At 33.0% G+C, this 20,790-nt stretch overlaps 1 long non-coding RNA gene across 1 annotated transcript in view; it reads left to right on the top strand.

Moving 5' to 3' along the window:
• The window catches only part of LOC116585661, an 80,455-nt gene that overhangs the window by 6,148 nt on the left and 53,517 nt on the right, over positions 1 to 20,790 (top strand). The gene's annotated exons all lie outside the window — the stretch shown is intronic.

The raw sequence follows: 20,790 nt of genomic DNA, 5'->3' as shown, positions 1-20,790 counted from the left end.
CTCCCCACTGAGCAGAGAGCCAGATGTGGGCCTTGATCCCAAGACCCTGAGATCATGACCTGAGCTGAAGGCAGAGGCTTAACCCACTGAGCCACCCAGGTGCCCAGTGAAGGGATATTTAAGTAGCATATCTTCATGTTCCTTGAGAAATAGCAAACATTGACACAAAACAGTGGCTATGTAACATGATACAGTTCTTTACATTTTTATCTGTTACAATCCATTTTTACTGCATTTGTTTATCCCAACATTGAGACAACATTTGGATACACTCCTGATAAATAATATAATCCAATATTCATGATAGCTCTCAGTTTTAATGTTTATCTATATTGATTTCCCTTGGGAGCTCAGTCTATTTGCAAATATGGCTTATGAACACCAGCTATAATGTTCCATGAATTTCATGGTAGTCATAGAGTTTTACTCCTTTTCATTTTTTACAATTTAACCCTCATCTTTTACCAGCGTAGCATTTGCCAAACTTTGTCTGCAAAGTGTCAGATAGGGTCAATACTTTCAGCTTTGTAGACCATATGTCTCTTTTACAATAACTCAACTCTACTATTAAAACACAAAAGCATCCATAGACAGTTCAAAACTAACGAGTCAGGCTGTGCTCCAGTAAAATATTATTAACAAAAAACAGGTGGAAGACTGGATTTGGTCCATGGACAGTAGTTTGCCAAACCCTCTGCTAGAGTGGAGACACTTTAGTAATGTTTCCTTTTAATATTTGGCATCTCTACAAAGCCCATTTTTATTTATTATCTGAGCATTCTTCTTTCTACAAAATGTTAAAAATAAGTATGTTAATGAGTATCTTTTAAAATATTTTAACAAGATAGAAATATATTTTAAAGTTTAGCAAGTAACACAAATATGCTTTTAGCTTGTAATGGAATATTTTAAAACCTTGGGACTTAAAAAAAAATAGTTTGATGATGATAATTTGAAGATTACCCCATGAGTGATATAATGAAAGTCACTTAAACCAAACACCTGGATAATTAGAGAGAAAACAGTAACTTTTTTTGGAAGGCAAAAAAAAATTGTGTTTTTTTGAGTTTTGTTGTAAATTTAAAAACTAGTTTTGGAATTGAAGGCATAGGGAAGCACACCTTTACTTTCTAGTCTACAAATAAATAATAAGCTAAAGTTCAAAATAAAGTTAATGATATTCAAAATGTATTTTGTTACTCTAAATACAAGAGATTATTTCTTGTCTTAAAGTTAAATTCATAATGAAGTGATAACTATAATGCATTTTTAATTAATCTAGTTAAAAAATAGTCCTGGATCACTGTTTTAGGAGCCACACATAACATAAGGAACCAATAAAACAAAAATATTTACTTTATGAAGCTTATATTCTATTAGGGAATACACATAAAAATAAAAATAATTGGGGAGCCTGGGTGGCTCAGTGAGTTAAGCCTCTGCCTTCGGCTCGGGTCATGGTCTCAGGGTCCTGGGATTGAGCCCCGCATCAGGTTCTCTGCTCAACAGGGAGCCTGCTTCCCCCGCTCTCTCTGCCTACCTCTCTGCTTACTTGAGATCTCTCTCTGTCAAATAAATAAATAAAATCTTTAAATAAATAAATAAATAAATAAATAAACAAATATAAAATAAATAATAAATAAATAAATAATATATGACTTGGGGATGATTATAAAACATAAGTCAAACAGGATAAGCTTTGAATATTAGAGGTAATGGAGGATACAATTTTAGATATTCTAAGAATCATGAAGAAAGTTTCATTTGGCAAATGACCAAAGAAAGAATTGATACCCGATGTGGTTATACGGGAGGAAAAATTTATAGACAGAAGTTATAACAATTGTAAATGCACTAGCAAGAGTTTGCCTAATGTATTTTGGAACACTTGGGATGCCTGCCGGGGAGACCAGAGTGGAGAGAGAAATGAGGTTGTAGTGAGTTTGTAAGAGTAAAGAGGGATCAGATCCTATGAGAAAGGATAGCAGGACTTTCAAAGGACTTGGTATTTACTTTGAATTGGGAAGATATTGGAGAGTTTTGGGCTGAAATTCACATGAACTGAATTTTTTTTTTTTTTAAAGATTCTTCTAGCAAAGCTAGAAAAAAAGATCAGGTAAAAAACTATGGGTGTTTAAATACAGTATCAGCAAGCTGAAGGGTAGGAAATAATCAGATTCTTTGATGAGAAGAAGCACAGTAACATGCTAGGATAGTAAAACTAACTGATAAAAGTCAGTTAAAGCAGGAAGCACAGAATTCGCTCTTAGTACTTGTTTCATTGTGGCTGTTAGGCTTCCTGGGAGGATATCATGCTAAGTGAAATAAGCTAGTCACAAAAGGACAAATACTGTATGACTCCACTTATCTGAGGTATTTAAGGTAGTCAAATTCACAGAAGTAGAGAATAGAATGGTAGCTGCCAGTAGCTGGGAGAAAGTGTGAGTGGGGGAGTCAATGGTCAAAGGGTACAAAGTTTCAGTTATGCAAGACAGGGAAGTTCAAGGAAATCTACTATATAGCATAGTGTCTGGTGTTAACAGTGCTGAATTGTATACAAATTGTATAAAATTTGCTAAGAGGGTAGATATTACTTTAAATGTTCTAATCACATACAAACTAATAATAACAACAATAATAATGGGAAACTTTGGGAAGCGACAAATATGTCTATGTCCCTGAAAATAGTGATAGTTTTGTGGGTGTATACTTTCCCTAAAGTAGTCCAGTTGAATCTTTTCACATGCCAATTATACCTCAATAAAGTGGTTTAAAAAAAGACTTTAATAGGAAACATGATGAACCCAAATAAGTTCTGTATCTTAGTTGATAGTATTATACTAAGAATGATTTCTTATATTTGATGAATGTTTCATGGTTCTGTAAAATTTTAACACACAGGAAAGCTCTATAAAATGTTTTCAGGAACTCTCGATACTAGTTTTGTAATTTTATGAGTCTAACATAATCTTAATTATTAAATGACTATTAAAAAAGATGAACTGCTTTGAAAGTGCCCCTATTATGAAGAGGTGAGCCTGGTGATTTAAATAATTGTTCATGTTGATTTTTTCATGATTCCTGTACAAAAAAATATGCGTTATCTGAATATACATTTGCACTGACAATGCTAACATTGATGGTGAATAGTAAACTAGGCACAAAAAGTCGTAACTAGATTTTTTTTTAAATTTCTTTTCAGCGTAACAGAATTCATTGTTTACGCACCACACCCAGTGCTCCATGCAATATGTGCCCTCCGTAATACCCACCACCTTGCTCCCCCAACCTCCCACCCCCCACACCTTCAAATCCCTCAGATTGTTTTTCAGAGTCCATAGTCTCTCATGGTTCATCTCCCCCTCCAATTTCCCTCAACTCACTCTCCTCTCCATCTCCCCATGTCCTCCATGTTATTTGTTATGCTCCACAAATAAGTGAAACCATATGACCAATTGACTCTCTCTGCTTGACTTATTTCACTCAGCATAATCTCTTCCAGTCCCATCCATGTTGATAGAAAAGTTGGGTATTCATCTTTTCTGATGGAGGCATAATACTCCATAGTGTATATGGACCACATCTTCATTATCCATTTGTCCATTGAAGGGCATCTTGGTTCTTTCCACAGTTTGGCGACCATGGCCATTGCTGCTATGAACATTGGGGTACAGATGGCCCTTCCTTTCACTATATCTGTATCTTTGGGGAAATACCCAGTAGTGCAATTGCAGGGTCATAGGGAAGCTCTATTTTTAGTTTCTTAAGGAATCTCCACACTGTTCTCCAAAGTGGCTGCACCAATTTGCATTCCCATCAACAGTGTAAGAGGGTTCCGCTTTCTCCACATCCTCTCCAACAGACGTTGTTTCCCGTCTTGCTAATTTTGGCCATTCTAACTGGTATATGGTGGTATCTCAATGAGGTTTTAATCTGAATCCCCCTGATGGCTAGTGATGATGAACATTTTTTCATGTATCTGATATAACTAGATTTTAAGATATTCTTCACGGTGTGAAGTTAATCTAGTAAAATAATAAGAGATATAAAAGTTTTACAGTTCTTTTATTTTTATTAACATCTGCAATTAAACTTTGCCAAGTTGAGGGGGCACTATATTATTTGATATTCAAAGAATAATTTTTAGCAAAATACTATTTTAAAAGCCTATTTTATTCTCTTTTATGAAGAGGAATATGAGTGTATCTCAAATATAAATATTACCAGTGGGTACTAAAAAGGCAATTAATATGTAGGTACTAATAACTGGATAAATTATATGTAATATAATAAATATTAATAGACATTAATAGATATACATTGAATGTAAGAAATGATATATAATATATATAATATAATAAATACTTAAAGTATATAATTATTTTGACTATATCTCCTACTTGTTAGTGTTTTAATTCTCCATATAAGACTTAATCTTTAAAGCTGAATTCCACACTTTATTTTCAAGTGGCCTGAGTCTTCAGATAATAATATGGATGATGCAACTTCAGGATTTTTCCATTTTAGAGACATTGCAGATATTACCAGAGGGAAAATCCTCAAGCTTGTTCAAATGTATTCAATCTATCAACCATTACCCATAAAAACTGTGTCAAGTCATTACTCAGTCTCAGTGATTTCAATTATCCTCAGGTGCTGAATGCAGAATTGATTCTCTATTTCAACTACCTTTCTTGTCACTTTTGTTGTTATTTTTGCTCAGCATCATGGTTTAAACTATGCATTCTCTTCAACATTCAGTTTTTCTTGCAAATCCTTCTACCCTACATTTTATATTTTCTAAAGGTCTGCAAACATTTTTGGCATGATTTGAATAAAATGGAATATACACACTGAATTTATTTTTATCTACTTTCACTATGTTTATGCAGCAAGAAGCACCACTGAGCACATTTAGCTTATACAAACAAGAAGTATATAATTGAACATAAATATTTTCAAAGATTCACAGAAGTTTTGTGGATGGAGCCTATACATTACTGTTGTTTAACAGCTCCCTGGGTGATTCTTCTGCAGAGCTAGTACGAGGTCCAGTGGTGTTGCATATATGCTTTGACATATGTCAGCAGTTATCAAACTTTTTGGTCTCAAGAGTCCTTTGAATTCTTAAAAATTATTGAGAATCCAAAAGTGTTTTCATTTAGATGAATTCTATAGATTCGTGTTTAATGTATTAGAAATTAAAACTGAGAAAACTTAAAGCGATTTGTTCAGTTTAAAATTACAGTATTAAATCCATTGCATGCTAACAAAATAAAATTTTAAGAAAAATAACCGTAATTTACAATCCAATTAAAATAATGAGGAAAGTAGACTCATTTTATATATTTTTTCTTATCTCCTTAATGACTGACAATTAGAAGACAGCTGGATTCTGATATCTCCTTCCTTATTTAATCTATTGGGATATTGACATCATGTAGCCACTAGTAAACTTCACTATACACTCTTTAGAAAATGAGAAATAAATGGCAAATATTATCTTATTTTTAGGGAGAAAATTTTGATCCTACACATGGTTGGTAGCTAAGTGTATGAAGTGTTCCAAACATGTCAAATAGTATTTGAACAGATATGTCCACATTATTATTCTGATTAGCTGCCAGCATACTTGAAAAGTATTTATAGTAGAACATTTTTAGAAATATATTTATTGTATAAAGAGAGAAAATTTCATTCCTTACTATTTTATATATGTCTAATTCTCAGTATCTTTTGACTTCAAAAGAACTTTAATTCACATTTTAAAAAAAACAAAGAAGCAAAGGATCTGTACTCAGAAAACCATGGCACACTCATGAAAGAAATTAAGGAAGACACAAAGAAATTGAAAAACACTCCCTGCTGATATATTGGAAGAACAAATATTGTTAAATGTTTATACTACCTACAGCAATCTAAACATTCAGTGCAATTCCTGTCAAATATCATCAACTTTTTTCAAAGAGCTGGAACAAATAATCCTAAAATTTGTATAGAACTAGAAAAGACCCCAAATGGCCAAAGCAATGTTAAAAAGAAGACCAAAACTGGTGGCATCATAATTCCAGACTTCAAGATGTATTACAAAGCTGTAATCATCAAGATAGCATGGTACCAGCACATAAAACAGACACATGGATCGATGGAACAGAATAGAGACCCCAGAAGTGGATCTTCAACTCTATGGTCAACTAATCTTCAATAAAGCAGGAAAGAATACCTAATGGAAAAAAGACAAGTCTCTTCAAAAAAATTTGCTGGGAAAATTGGACAGTCACATGCAGAAGAATGAAACTGGACCATTTCCTTACACCATACACCAAGATAAACTCAAAATGGATGAAAGCCCTAAATATAAGACAGGAATCCATCAAAATCCGAGAGAACACAGGCAACAACCTCTTCAACCTTAGCCACAGCAACTTCTTTCTAGACACGTCTCAAAAGGAATGGAAACAAACGCAAAACTGAACTATTGGGGCTTCATCAAGATAAAAAGCTTTTGCACAGCAAAGAAAAGAGTCGACAAAACCAAAAGACAACCAACAGAATGGGAGAAGATATTTGCAAATGATATATCTGGTAATGGGTTAATATACAAGATCTATAAAGAATTTATTGAACTCAACACCCAAAGAACAAATAATCCAATGAAGAAATGGGCAGAAGACATGAACAAACATTTCTCCAAAGAAGACATTCAAATGGCCAACAGACACATGAAAAAATGTTCCACATCACATGGCATCAGGGAAATACAAATCAAAACCACAATGAGATACCACCTCACCACCAAAGTGGCTAAGAGTAACAAGACAGGAAACACCAAATGTTGGCAGGGATGTGGAGAAAAGGGAACCCTCTTACACTATTGATAGGAATGCAGGCTGCCTCAGCCACTCTGGAAAACAGTATGGAGGTTCCTCAAAATGTTAAAAATAGAACTACCTTAGGACCCAGCAATTGCACTACTAGCGATTTACCTTAAAGATACAAATATAATGATCCAAAAATCCAAAGGGCTACCTGCACTCCAATGTTTATGGCAGCAATGTCCACAATAGCCAAACTATGGAAAGATCTCAGATGTCCCTTGCCACATGAATGGATAAAGAAGATGTTCATCTATATGTGTATATATATGTGTGTCTATACACACACACACACATATGTACACACACACACACGCACACATACACACAGTGGAATATTACTCAGCCACCAAAAAAAACCACAATGAAATCTTGCCATTGGCTATGATTGGAACTAGAGAGTATTATGCTAAGGAAAATAAGTCAGAGAAAGACAATTATCATATGATTTCACTCATATATGGAATAAAAAAACAGAGGATTTTGGAGGGAGAGAGGAAAAAATAAAACAAGAACATATCAGAGAGGAAGACAAACCATAAGAGACTCTTAATCACAGGAAACAAACTGCAGGTTGCTGAAGGGGAGAATGGAGAGAATGGGGTTACTGGATGATGAACATTAAGAAGGGCACAGGATGTAATGAGCACTGGATATTATGTAAGACCGATGAATCACTGACCTCTACCTCTGAAACTAATAATACTTTATAGGCTAATTAACTGAATTTAAGTTACTTTTTTAATGTAAAATTTTTTTAAAACAATAAAAGGATGTATTATGTATCTACTGTGAGTCAGACATTGTACCAGGACCTAAAAAGTCAGTGGACCCCAAAGGAAGGCTACCATGCCCGTAAAGAGAAATTGCTTGGACTACTGAGATGGATCTTAAATAATTAGTAAAATTTAATGAGGGAAAGAAAACTAGAAAATCTTCCTTAAAAAAAAAAAAAAAACAAAAACAGAAAATTAAGTCTGGTTATAAGGCCAAAAAAAAAAAAAAAAGATATGTGTGAAAATAATTAATATTCCTAATGTGGCAAGAAGTAGGCAACAAGACCTAGTGGAAATATTTAACACCAAGACCATAAAGGAACACCAGAGAAAGGAGTGAAGGGAAGGTAGTATTAATACTTTCATCTTAGAGAAAACAGGGGCAACAGGATTTGTAGTTAATTTAAGAGGCAAAAATTCCAAACGTACTCAACTAGGACACCATCAGTGAAGATGTTGTATTAATTTTCTATTGCTGCTATAACAAGTGATCACAAACTTAGTGCCTTGAAATAATACAAATTTATTATCTTAGAATTATAGACTTCATATATCTAAAAAGCATCATCAGGGCTGCATTTTTCTCAGGAAGCTCTAGGAAATAATTCATTTCTTTCCCTTTTCCAACCTTTGGAGGGTACCTGAATTTTTTGACTTATAACTCCCTTCTTCATCTTCAAAGTGTAACTTTCTCATCTTAATATCCTTGATTTAATCACATCTGCAAAATCCATTTTGTCATGTAAAGTAACATATTCACAGGTTTAGGGTATGAGGACAGAAACATTGTTCTGCTATCATTCAAAGGAAAAATTTAAATGTATTCTAAAAAATTCAAAATATAATCACCAAACACCTATTATTAGTAAAATAACCAAGCATGATCAATGATGTCTACTGAGCTTTTAACATATAAATCTAATATTATTCCAAAATAAAAGTTGTACATATAAATTAAATAAAAAACCAGTAGTTTGATTGAACAAGGAATGGTGTTTTTCCCACTCAAAACTATGTGTATGTAAGGAAACACTGATTAAGTCTACTTAAAATTAATTAGATATGTCAATTATTTGCACTGGATTTTACACATTGTATTAGATGTAAGACTTATGCAAATATGTGCATTTTAGTTTTATTTACAGCTTATCAAATTGTATTAAATGCAGTAATAAATAAAATGTAATTTTACATGATCTTTATCTTACCAGAGAGCGATATTAGAACCAAGAGCATAAACAATCCACAAGTCAAATATTCTAAAATTATTTTACTGACAAATAAATGTGTGTTATCAGTGATTGAAACATTTTGTTTTATTAGTATTCTTGCTGTTGAATATGATTCAGTTTGAATTGTTATTAGTCAGTGGGGAACTTGATGCTCAATTGAATATAATGAAATGCCTTTCTGTTGGTTTTTGTTTTATGACCACCCAGGGGGCAAATTAAAATAAAGTACCATATTCTTGTATACATATGTATAAATAGCAAGCTCAAAGTGTTAGTAGAGAAAATAAACTATACACTATTTGAGGTCAGCTACTCGGATTTGATTTTAATGATTTTTACCAACTAATTTTACATTTTTTGTAAAATAGTTTTTCCATAATTTGGAGTTTGATATATGTCCTTGACCATTTTGTGATAAAATTGTTTTTTTTGAAATAACTTTTTCAACAATTGATGTTGAACACAAATCTTTTCAGGATAATAGATAAGATTCTTAATGTGTAACTACAAGAAAATCAGTAAGGGTATTATGTGTTGAAATTTAAAATATTTTGGAGCACCTGACCAGCTTAATCAATGGAGTATGTGACTTCTGATCTTGAAGTCATGAGCTCCAGCCCCACACTGGGTGTGGAGATTACTTGGAAAAAAAAAAAAAAGAAAGAAAAGAAAGAGTATCTAAATAATACAATTATTAAATACTTAATGTTAAGTCATTAACATAATGCACATTAAGTTGAAATGATACCATCTACTCAACATTTTCAGAATCAACATTATTTCCAGTGTAAAATATGTTTTATAAATATGTCTTCTCATCTTAGCATCAGCAATCAGATAACAAAAAGAAATAAAAGGCATCCAAATCAGCAAAGAAGTCAAAGTTTCGCTATTTTCAAACAACATGATACTCTATGTAGGAAAACCAAAAGACTCCACCAAAAAATTCTAAAAGTAATAATACATGAATTCAGTAAAATTATAGGATATAGAAAAAATGTACAGAAATATGTTGCATTTCTATAAACAAATAATGAAACAGCAGAAAATCAAGGAATCAATCCCATTTACAATTGCACTAAAAAGCAGACGATATGTAGGAAAAAAATTTAACCAAAGAGGTATAAGATCTACACTCTGAAAACTATAGAATGCTTATTAAAGAAACTGAAGAGGACACTAAGAAATGGAAAAACATCCCATGCTGATGGGTTAGAAGAACAAATATGGTTAAAATGTCTATACTGCCAAAAGCAATCTACATATTCAGTGTAATCCCTATCAAAATAACACAAGCATTTTTCAGAGTTAAAAGAAATAATCCTAAAATGTGTATGGAAACACAAAACCCTAAGTAGACAAAGTGATTTTGAAAAAGAAAAGTGAAGCTGGAGGCATTACAATTCTGAAATTTAAGCTTAATTACAAAGCTGAAGTCATCAAGACAGTATAGTACTAGCACAAAAACAGACACATCAATCATGGAACAGAATAGAATACCCAGAAATGGACCCACAATTATATGATCAACTAATCTCTGACAAATCAGGAATATCCAATAAGAAAAAGTTTCGTCAACAAATGGTGTTAAGAAAATTGAACATGCAGAAAAATGAAGCTGGACTGCTTTCTTATGCCATACACAAAAATAAATTCAAAATGGGTTAAAGACCTAAATGTGAGACAGGAATTCATCAAAATTCTAGAGGAGAAAACATGCAGCGACCTCTTTGATATCCACTGGAGCAGCTTCTTATTGGATACATCTCCTATGGCAAGGGAAACAAAAGCAAAAATGAACTATTGGGTCTTTATCAAGACAAAAGGCTTCTGTGCAGTGAAGAAAACAATCAGCAAGCCTAAAAGGCAACCTTGGGAATGGGTAAAGATATTTGCAAATGACATGTCTGATAAAGGGTTAGTATCCAAAATCTATAAAGAACTTATTAAACTCATCATCCAAAACACAGATAATCCAGTTAAGATGGGGAGAAGACATGAATAGATATTTTTACGAAGATATACAGATGGCCAACAGACACATGAAAAGATACTCCATATCACTCATCATCAGGGTAATACAAATCAAAACCACAATGAGATACCACCTCACACCAGTCAGAATGGCCAAAATTAACAACGCAGGAAACAACAGATGTTGGCAAGGATACAGAGAAAGGGGAATCCTCTTACACTGTGCTGGGAATGCAAATTGGAGCAGCCACTCTGAAAAACAGTATGAAGTGTCCTCAAAGAGTTAAAAATAGAAGCACCCTCAATCTAAGGTGATCCAGCAGTTGTGGTACTAGATATTTACCCAGAGAATACAAAAATACTGATTTGAAGGGGCACACAAACCCTGATGTATATAGCAGCATTGTCAACAATACCCAAACTATAGAAAGTCCAAACATCCATTGACTGATGAACAGATAAAGAAGTGGTATAAACACATATTACTCAGCCACCAGAGCGAAGTCTGGCCATTTCCAATTTACAAATTCAAATTTGATTAGAGAAAAACTTGATATCATACAAACAAAATACTCTAGTTAAAAGACAAATCCATGTATAAAACATTTCCAAAGCAGATAAAATATATAGATTAAGGAACATAAGTTCTTAGTGACCTGTGTAAACTCCTCCCTAAATAGACATTATTTTTTAATGTCAAAGAAAAAGAAGAAGTTGGGGGCGCCTGGGTGGCTCAGTGGGTTAAGCCGCTGCCTTCGGCTCAGGTCATGATCTCAAGGTCCTGGGATCGAGTCCCGCTCGGGCTCTCTGCTCAGCGGGGAGCCTGCTTCCTCCTCTCTCCCTCTCTGCCTGCCTCTCTGCCTACTTGTGATCTCTCTCTGTCAAATAAATAAATAAAATCTTTAAAAAAAAAAAAAAAAAGAAAAAGAAGAAGTGTATTACTGGTGGAACTTAGGCTGTAATGTGTAGAGTGACAAAATGCAAATGGAGAAGACATGTAGAGGTTCATATTGCTTTTCCTCATACTGTCGCTTGCTAATTCATTCATTCAATAGCTATCTTTGACTTACAACCATAAGCAAACTATCTAAAAATTTTGGATGGATGTAGTTTTGGGGTGTATGCAGCTTATAAATGATTATACCTTAAATAAACAATAACAGAAGTAGTCAGTTTTAAATCAATTATAGATATAAACTCACTCTGCCTGAAACAAATATTTCACTGTATGTATATTAACTGGAATTTGTATTAAAGCTTGGAAAAGAGGAAAGAATAAATAAGTGCGTGCTCTGGAGGAAAATGCCCATTTTAAAATAATGTCGGTAAGTAGTCATAATGCAGCGACATCGTACGTAGAGCTAATGTGTGATGATGGTGTGTCTTTGTGACTGTTCTGGCACATAAGACTTGGTAGATAGCATATAAAGAATTTAGAAAGCTCTGGGGCGCCTGAGTGGCTCAGATCATTAAGCATCTGACTTTGACTCAGGTTGTATCTCCAGGTCCGGAGATCATAGTCCCGCATCGGGCTCCCAGCTCACTAGTGAGTCTGCTCTCTTTCCCTCTGCCTTTCCCTCACTTGTGCTCTCTGTCTCTGTCTCTTTTAAATGAATAAATAAAATCTAAAAAAAAAAAAAAAAAGGAATTTAGAAATCTGAATTCTTGTTCCATCTTTCTCACAGTATGTCCTTCTGCATTTATGGATTATTTTATTTCTTTGTGATTCACTCCCATTGTTTCTAAAAACAACATTGTTTCTATCATCATCTTGATGATATCATGTTTAGATATTTAAACAAATATTTTTTCACACAAAGTAAAACTTTACTATTATTTTGATTATCTAACAAGTCAGTTAGTGCTATATAGTAGTATGTTTTAAAAATTTGATTATAAACTAAATATGATTGAACATAAGTAAAAGAAAGGCAGTAATGTTACTATGAAGTACAGTTCAGTAAACCCAAAATCAAATGCATTACAAGCATATGATTATCATTTCAACCAGGAAAGTTATGTCAGAAATATTGAACTCTGAGAAAAAAAACTCACCAGTGATTACTTATATGAAATTATAAAAGTATGAAAATTAGTCATCATTTTATTATTAACTATCTATTTGACTATATGTGAATCATACCATTAATTGCCATTTTTAAATATAGGTTTGATAAAGTTAAATTCACTTATGAAAAGTATGACAAGACTATTCATATAGCTTTATATGTCTGTAGACATGGATATTTAATTCTCCCATCTATGCTAACTATAAAACAAAATAGAAACTAAGTTTTGATTCCCAGCTACTAATATTGATCCTGTTTATCATTTGCCCACTCTGTCATTTTCAGTGCTATTTAATGCATTAATGGTAATATCACGGACAGGTGAGGGCCACTTCCTTTTATCCACCTCTTTCTTGGAGGGCTCTAAAATTGACTTCAGCTCAAAAACATTTTTGGAGATAATTTGCTTGAATTAATTCTCATGATAACCCAGGAACCTGGGGACTACTGTAGTTTAGAAGATAAATCCACAGATGACTTCAGAGTGAGAAAATTTGCAGATCAGAGGCAAGTACCCAGCCCTGAAAATCCAGTATGGGTTTTTAAGCAACCCCATGAATATAAAAGCACAGTCCATGAGTCTTACTTTCATTCATATATAAAGAAAGTTATTAGTTTAATCCATTAATGAAATTCAGGTGATCAGCTTTTCATTAGTGGTATGTGTATCATATACTTTGAAAATAAAGCTTGTCTGCTTATTGGATATGCAGTGTCTTTACTTATTTAAATCCTATGTGAAAGTAGCAAGAATTTATTTCAGTTACATATTTAAGTATACAAGAAATATGTCATTATTTACTTCTCTATGACTAAACATATCTAATTTTTATCCTGATTCCAACAGGAAAACAAAATATAATTTGTTCCAAGCTTTGCATTTGTTTCATAACCACATGTAGCAATACATGTGTCAAGTCATGAACATAGGGTAGAAATAAACGTTCCTCAATCGTCAGTTTTCTTGTATGCAGTTTTATCCAGCTTCTTATCCTAAATATATTCATTTAAACTTTATTTTTTAAATGTAAATTTAGAGAAATACATGATAACCAAAAAGATTTGGTTTCATCAAATTGCATATCTATTGAGGAAGCCAAAACCTATAGAAGACATCTCACTTCCTTGGGATAAATTATTATTCTAATGCTCTAGATTTTCAATGACTATTGGAAAAACTTGTAGGTTGCTTTCAATGTAAGATATTTCCATGTTTTGGTTATTTGTTACTTGTAGAGAAATTTATAATGCTCAATTTATGCTCATAAACTCATATATAGCTTGTATATAGAGTCCTTAAGAATAATAGAGCATGGTATCACAGGCGTATGCATATGTCTCAACTCATCAAGTTGTATACATTAAATATATGTGGCCTTTCATCACACCTTATAATTATTCCTTAATAAAGCTGTTTAAAAAAAAGAGTAATTAAGCATAGATGATTTATTACTCTTCTCACTGAATTAAGAAAAATATTAATGGTGGTTTGAGGTTTATATTTATAGTTAGTAGTCATTAATTATAATGTGGGATTAATGCCATTAATAATAATAAACATTAAATGTGTGTAATTTTAAAATAGACACAATGGAGTTACTTTATTTCATTTCCTGTGCCATCATTTCGTTTTGAGCAATCAACATTTGATTTTAGCTTATTTGCTCAAAAATGATGCTTCTGTGTTAGACATACTATAAAGGTTTTTTTTAATTTTATAAGTTAAAGAGTATTAAAATTGAATTAATGTGTTCATCCTGCTTTATTTTATATGAAAATAAAAGCATGCTATTATTTTTAAAAGTCACCTTTAAAAATAATTGGCTATTCTATTGCCACCATCTGCTCTTCAATTTTAGTCTGAATCTAGTAGTTTTATAAATTATGCTTGGGAACTCTTAGTTGAACTGATTCAAAATAGTCTTTTATGCATTCCTCAGGTGAGTTTGAAACCACTAAGTGAAAACTGTTTTTCTAGTAAAGAAAGATTGAAAGTGAAAGGTGTTGTATTCTTTTTATTTTAATCAAGGTGAGTGTTCATTTCCAGACACTCAGATTTATTTTTTCTAATTTCAGAAAATTTTTTTCATGTCAAATTCAGTCCCTGAGGCACTGATGTCAGCTTTCTAATGAAAAAAGAATAAAATTAGTTTCACATACCTTCTCAAACTGTAAGGTATGCCATGCCAGTGAAAGTGTCTAGCATATTTAAAAGATATATTTAATATACAGGACACTCAGTCATTCAATAGAAGCACATGTCCTTTTTTATATACTTCTTTTGAAAAGTAAAAAAATAAAGGTGACCCAAGAATTCTCTTGTAGTTTGCTTTAAAAGGCTTAACTGATTGATGGTAACTGACAGCAAAAAGACAAAAAGAGGTTAGAAGAGATTTCTCTATAACGGTTAAGTATGCACTGAGATCAATATCTGTTGTGAATTAGCCCTATCGGATTTTATGACATTGTTCTCATATAATAAATATATATATTAATCTTCCAAATTAATCTGAACAAATTTTAACTCAATTGTACTACTTTTCTCCCTGATACTTAAAAAAAGTAACTATTCATAACTATTCATTCAACTTACTATTCATAACTATTCCAATAATGATATCAATGGACATTTTGGATGATATGTTTTTCCACGTAAATATATATTTTTTTCATTTTTATAAAATCTGGGTTTGGGCCTCCTGGATGGCTCAATGGGTTAAAGCCTCTGCCTTCAGTTCAGGTCATGATCCCAGGATCCTGGGATCGAGCCCAACATCGGTCTCTCTGCCTGCCTCTCTGCCTACTTGTGATCTCTCTCTGTCAAATAAATAAAATCTTTTTTTTTTAAAAAAAACTGGGTTTTTATATATGACTACCAATTCTATACAATCTTTAATTTAGTTGAAGAACTGCAGAAGTCTTTTAGAGGATGAAAATTGCTTTCAATATATATTAAAAACACTGTTCTTACAGATAGTTTTTACCATGATGTTCTTCCTTATAGGTTGGCTGATAAAATCCTCCATTTTAACAAGAGTATTTTATGTAAGAAGACTCTCTTTAACAATAGAATATAATGTTCTTCCTGGTTATTTTCCTAATACAGAGACAACCTTTGGAATAATTTTTTACTCTTTTTAAGGGAGGATCTGTTGCATTTTCAGTAAAGGAATTTTAGTTCTTTATTTAACTTACACCTGATTTGCTCAATGTTTATGTCTATCTGTGCTGGTTTGTAGCCATCTTTGCTACAACCTTGCTGGATTAATTGCTTTTCAGATTGTAGATTAATTGCACACATTAGGTTTCCAAAGTTTATTCCCCTTCTGCAGTTGAGCAGGAATTTTTCCTGTGATACACAGTGTTTGATAATCTGGCATCATTACGCCTTTGTCTTTCTTGCTGTAAATAGCAAATATATAGTCTCTGTTTTGAAAATGTCGCATGCACGATATGAAGGCAAGACAATGTAGAGGAAGCCCTGGACAAAGAGATTGTGGAGGAGCAATTAAGGAGAATGTTTCTAAGCACAAACATCACTGATACCTTTTTAGATTTGGAGAAGTTTTCACACCAACATAAATTCCTTACTCCAAATAATGTTGAGTTATTTAACAAAGATGGGACATGGAGTCTTGGATCTTTTATTTTTCAACATAAATTTTATTATTCTTCAAACTGGGTAAATAAGTAATGCTAAAATTTATGTCACTGATATTTTGAGAATAAATCAATTATTATCTTATTAAAAAAACAAAGTGAACCAAGGGTGCACCAATTTGGGGATAAAAATACTTCCTGGAAAGGGCAATAAACATAATTTAAGGAATAAGCAGTGGAACCATGTGAGGTTTGGAAGAAAGTACAGGTCATTCTCAGTGTACTTTTTGTTTCTTTGTTTCCTTTTTGTTGTTTTGTTTTTGTTTCTTTGCTGTACATTTACCAATATACTAAAGGATATAATAAAGGATGCAAATCAGCCAGATGAAGAGCTGTAGAGGGCAAGGGCTTCCATGACTTACCAGGCACCCCACTGTCCCCCAGATCTCCATGTGTTTACTAACTTGGAAGCTCTCTAAACAGTGTCCATTCTCTGTATTTTGACACTCCCATTAAGTAGGGGAGAAGAGGAGAGAAAAGAGGGCAAACATGGCATAAAAATAAATAGGACTGGAGAGATAAGACCCTACCATATTTACATTTTAATGTAAATCTCCTAGCCATGCATCCCTACTATCCTGATCTTCAAAGACAGAATTGCTTCCTCAAGAAGTTAGAAAAGGAATACGGGAGATACTAATCTTCTTGATGTAGCTGTCAAGAAAATAATTCCAAAAGATTCATCACAGCTGAATCCACTTCTGGTAGAGTTATTTGTTGTACACAAATTGGAGAGAACCATTTTTTCCAGTTTTCTTTTACATTCATTCTGGGAACTCTTCTTTAGAAATAAACCTATATTGAAATAAAAATTTGCTAGATATAATCTTCTTTAGTGTGACATCAGAAAGGAAGTAGGTGCCAAATAAAAACATCTAGGAGGTAGGATAACAGCAGAAACAATTCCCATGTTGCAATGATAATCAGTTTTCCTGGAACAAAAAGACTTTATTAAAAAATCTCTCTCGGGGCGCCTGGGTGGCTCAGTGGGTTAAGCCGCTGCCTTCGGCTCAGGTCATGATCTCAGGGTCCTGGGATCGAGTCCCATATCGGGCTCTCTGCTCAGCAGGGAGCCTGCTTCCCTTCCTCTCTCTCTCTGCCGGCCTCTCCATCTGTTTGTGATATTTCTCTGTCAAATAAATAAATAAAATCTTAAAAAAAAAACTCTCTCTTATAGAGTTGCGATAAGCTTTAGATTTTCATTAAAGTAAAATTTTCAAAAGCAAACACAGAAGATGTCTTTGTGGCTCAGTCGGTTAAGCGTCTGCCTTCTGCTTAGGTCACGATCCCAGGGTTTTGGGGTCAAGTCTGCATTGGGCTCCCTGTGGAGCTCCCTCTGCCTCCTCTCTCTCTACCTCTCATGAATAAATAAATAATTAAAAAAGAGAAATTTGATAGAAATTAAAAAGCAAACAAACGTAATCATGATTTTTAGAAAAGGGATAGAATAGCTGATTAAAATACACACACACACACGAAATCATTTTTGGCTTTTATGTTCCTCTGCATTTTTCTAAGTAATACAAATATATTGACTTATTTAAATTTTCACTTCTTTTCGCCAGGCACAAACTGTTATTTAAGTGATGGCGCTAACCAAGATTTAAGAGTACATTTCATTAAAAGCATATGATCAAATGAAGGTTGTCAGCAAGAAATTTCATGGATGTGTATGGATCAAGTGGTCTTTAGACTTAGTTAGGTTTTCTTCTCATTCTCATCAAATTTCTTTAACATTATAAATTTATTCAGTCCATATCTCTTTCTTTTTATATCACAATTATTATAAAGAAAAAAATACAACATATTTTTCTTTCTTTTAATTTTATTTTTTCAAGTTTTTATTTATTTTCTAGATAGTTAACATCTCTCTTTTTTAAATTACTTGTTTTAACATATATTGGATGATAGTTCTAAGCCTGTAGCTCCCAAAGAAGCCTATGTGTAAAGAGAAAGTAATAATTCAGCTGGAAAAGTGAGAAAAGAAGGAGGAGCCTATGAATCACCAACTCTTTCAAGAGATCTAACCCTGGTGCCCATGACAAACATGCTAGGTGGCTGAAACATGCTAGGGTAAGACAAGATGGTAACAGCATATAAAAATACCAAGGTAGATCTGGGGAAGCATTGGGTACCTTGGTAATTGGCAAGACTTTATGCAGTAGGCTAGATTTCTGTTCATATTTAATGTTGTTTGGTTTAGAAAACAAATTTTGTGATTAAATAAATTTAGGTAGTACATCTCAAAATATTCAAGAGGGTTAAATTTATGCAGTTTGATTAGAGAACAGTTAAATGGCATCAATTCAAACAATTTAGTTTCTTTGAATCTGTTTCTGTGAGAAAACAATCAAAACATGGTTATTAAATAGAGACCTTGGGGCATTGATGGTTCATTCATTTGAGCGTCCGACTCTTGGTTTCGGCTCATGTCATGATGTCATAGGCCTTGGCATCCAGCTAGGTGCTCAGCAGGGAGTCTGCTTGAATCTTTTCTCCCTCTGTTGCTACCCCAACTCGCATGCACATGTTCATTTTTTGTCCCTTTCAAATAAATAAACTAATCTTTTAAAAAATATATAAACCTTGCTTGAAAGTTTCAAAAAAAAATTTAAAAATGAGCAAATTAGGGCACCTGAGTGGATCAGTCAGTTAAGCCTCTAACTCTTCATTTCGGCTCAGGTCTTGATCTCAGGCTTGTGAGATGGAGCCCATCTCAGGCTCGACACTCAGCACAGGGTCTGCTTGAGATTCTCTATCTCTCTCAAAATAAATAAATATATCTTCTTTAAAAATGAGCAAATTAATGAAATAAAACACAGACCTTAGAAGACTTTGAACAATGAAAGGTATATAAATCAGTTATATGTTGCTATTGTTTAACCAGATATCCTAGAATTGAATGTTTTTTTAACCTCTAAATCTTAAAATATTTTTATTATTTTCATTATTAAATACAAATAAATGATATTTGTGTCATTTATAAGTTTTGGTGGCTCTAGATATGTAGTAATTTAAAAGTTTCTGTATTTCACTGTATATTTCCCATTATTAAGACAATTATTTTAGCAAATGATGCATATCAGACTAAAACAAGGTAGAAGCACATATAATAATTACAAATAATTTCCCATTCCTGATTGAAAACCAGCACTTTATTTGTAACCACCCGCATTGTGTGCTTTAAAGTAGCCTTGCAAATATGCTCATCAAACGTCTCTTCCTGACTTGTGGTCCATGGGTTTTTCCTGAATGGCCATTTCTATTTTAACTTTCTGTTTTGTGGCCCAGTTGAGCAGTTCAGTTTCAGAATCAGTTACACTTTTCAGATACTCCTATGAATAATTCAATTTTAAAATATATTTTGATGTTTTAAAATGCAAATTCAACCTATTTTGAAAACTGACTTACCAAAAAAACAATTTGGACAGATAAGGAGATTCTTATGCCAGCATCACTGGTTCAGATCTCTGCCTATCATTAGCTATTATCATCAGCTAGAAATTCGTAAAAATATGGCATCCACGATATCCTTATACTTTTAATTCCACCTTTCTATCATCGCTTAACCCAGAAACATCTCGTGTACTTTTCATTTGGCCCAATCATATCTAAATGCATTATATCTGCTAGACTCTTTTAGAAATTTCAATCATTTCTCTCATTAAAAAAACACTTTCAGAGATTCTTTCTCAATTTTTCAAAAATATACAAGGATATTTTATGGGAAAATCGATATACAAAAAGGAATAACAAATCTGTTTTAAGTTTAAATTTATTTGAAATAATTTGCATTTTTTAATCTTTTTCAGATCTGAGGATTTATTTATTTATTTATTTTTAAAAGATTATTTATTTATTTATTTGACAGACAGAGATCACAAGTAGGCAGAGAGGCAGGCAGAGAGAGAGAGAGAGGAGGAAGCAGGCTCCCAGCTAAGCAGAGTGCCTGATGTGGGGTTCTATCGCAGGACCCTGGGATCATGACCTGAGCCAAAGGCAGGCTTAACCCACTGAGCCACCCAGGCGCCCCAGATCTGAGGATTTAAAATAAGAATGTAACTGTTCAAATATGTCATTCCACTATAACAAATAATATGATAATACATGATATGTAATAAAAATTATAATTTTAAAAAACATTATATAAAAAATATTAATCCTCTTTTTGGCCACATTTTTTCTTTCATGTATAATCATAAAA

This window comes from Mustela erminea, chromosome 3 (assembly GCF_009829155.1).
Source record: "Mustela erminea isolate mMusErm1 chromosome 3, mMusErm1.Pri, whole genome shotgun sequence".
NCBI lineage: Eukaryota > Metazoa > Chordata > Mammalia > Carnivora > Mustelidae > Mustela > Mustela erminea.
Note: the sequence above shows the minus strand (reverse complement) of the source record. Positions and strands in the feature narration are given on the sequence as shown.